Raw genomic sequence first — 2,500 nt, forward strand, 5'->3', positions numbered from 1 at the left:
ACACACACACACACACACACTTACATACACACATAGACACACACACATAAACACAAACACATATACACACACAGACAAACACACACACACAGAAACATACACATAAACACACACATACATACACACACTCACACACTTACACAAAGATATACACATACATACACCACACACACACACACAAACACACACGCGCGCGCGCGCGCTCCAAGTTGACATACGAACAAAGATTGGTTAAACTCGACCTACCAACCCTGGAACAAAGAAGAGAAAGAGGAGACTTACTAACCATCTACAGAATTATGAATTGGATGAAAGTCCTTGATAGAGATGACTTACTAAAGTGAAATAGGAGAAAACCAAGAGGACACGAAAAGAAACTTAAAAAGGATAGTTACAGAAGAGATCTGAAAAAGATAGCTTCCCACACAGAGTGATAAATATCTGGAAGAAACTGATTGAGGAAACAATGAGTGCAAAAGCTATACAAGAATTTAAGATCAAACTGGATGCTGAAAGATACCAAAGCGGGTCACTACGAGCATAGCTCCCTTCCCGTAAAATACAACTAGGTAAATGCACACAAAAGCCCACATACACACAGACACACACACGCGCACACACACACACACACACACACACACACACACACACACACACACACACACACACACACACACACACACACACACACACACACACACACACACACACACACACACACACACACACACACACACACACACACACACACACACACAACTCGTGGCGCAGTGGTTAGAGTTTTCTGCTGCCACTACGGCGGTCCGGTTTCGAATCCCGACAAGGGCTGAAATAATTTCAGTATCGCTACGTTGCGGGTTTTTACTCCAACTCTCGTGGGCGGGGAGTCAGGGCTGTGTATGCGTGTAAGGTCACAGTATTATCCATAGATCGGTCATATATGAGCTCTGAGCTCTCTTTCGAGAGGAGAATAACTGTCGATCACGAGTCCAACACGTGATCCAAAATCATGGTGAATCACACACAAACACACACGACTTGGACAAGATCTGGAAATGGACTCAAAAGTGGGAAGCGAAATTCAATATCAAGAAATGTAGTATAATGGAATTTGGAAAAAGTAAAAACAATATCGAGAGATTATAAGATTGGTGAAGAAGAGGTCAAAAAAGTAAACTCGGAAAAAGACCTTGGAGTGATGATCAGCAAAGACATGACACCGGACAAACATATTAATAAGATAGTCGGAGAAACCTACAACTAATTGAGGTCAATAAAAGTGGCATTTGCCTATTTGGACGAGGAAATGATAAAGAAAAAAATAACTACACTAATAAGACCAAAACTCGAGTACGCAGCAACCCTATGAACAGCCAGTACCAAAAAGAATATAAAAAATTAGAAAGAATACAAAGAGCAGCAACAAAGCTGGCACCAACTCTTTCCAAAATGGTATATGAACAAAGACTGTCCAAATTAGAATTACCAACTGTGGAACAAAGAAGGGAAAGAGGAGACCTACTATCTATAGAATTATGAAAGGAATGGAAATCTTAGATAAGAATGATTTATTGAAATGGGACAATGGAAAAACAAGTGGACACGAAAAGAAACTCAAAAAAGATAATTACAGAAGAGATCTCAAAATAGTAGCTTCCCACACGGAGTGATAGATACTTGGAACGTATTAGATAAAGAAACTGTGTGTGCAAATATTATTCAAGGTTTTAAGAAAAAACTTGATGCTGAAAGATACAAAGACGGGTCACCACGAGCATAGCTCCCTTCCCGTATAATACAACTAGGTAAACACACACACACACACACGCACACGTACACACACACACACACACACACACACACACACACACACACACACACACACACACACACACACACACACACACACACACACACACACACACACACACACACACACACACACACACACACACACACACACACACACACACACACACACACACACACACATATATATATATATATATATATATATGTATATATACATATATATATATATACATATATACATATATATATATATATATACATATATATATATATACATATATATATATATATATATATATATATATATACATACATATAACATTTTTAGAAGCTCTGCCATGGGATACGAACCCTGACCCGTGCGTCAATCACGAGGCCAACTTGTCGGAGGGCTCGCCTAATACGAGGATTGGATGAAAATGAGACTAGATCTTCCAATGTTACGTGAAGCGTGGTCGGGGACTAGTTCAGTCCTTTTGAACTATCACCATGTAGCATGGTCGCTAGCGTCTTGGCCTCGTGATTGACGCACGGGTCAGGGTTCGTATCCCATGGCAGAGCTTCTAAAAATGTTCAATCTGTCTTTAACATACACAACTTGTCGGAGGGCTCGCCTAATACGGGGATTGGATGAAATGAGACTAGATCTTCCAATGTTACGTGAAGCGTGGTCGGGGACTAGTACAGT

Source organism: Oratosquilla oratoria, unplaced genomic scaffold (genome assembly GCF_046742065.1).
Source record: "Oratosquilla oratoria isolate Oo_2021 unplaced genomic scaffold, ASM4674206v1 SCAFFOLD64, whole genome shotgun sequence".
Taxonomy (NCBI): domain Eukaryota; kingdom Metazoa; phylum Arthropoda; class Malacostraca; order Stomatopoda; family Squillidae; genus Oratosquilla; species Oratosquilla oratoria.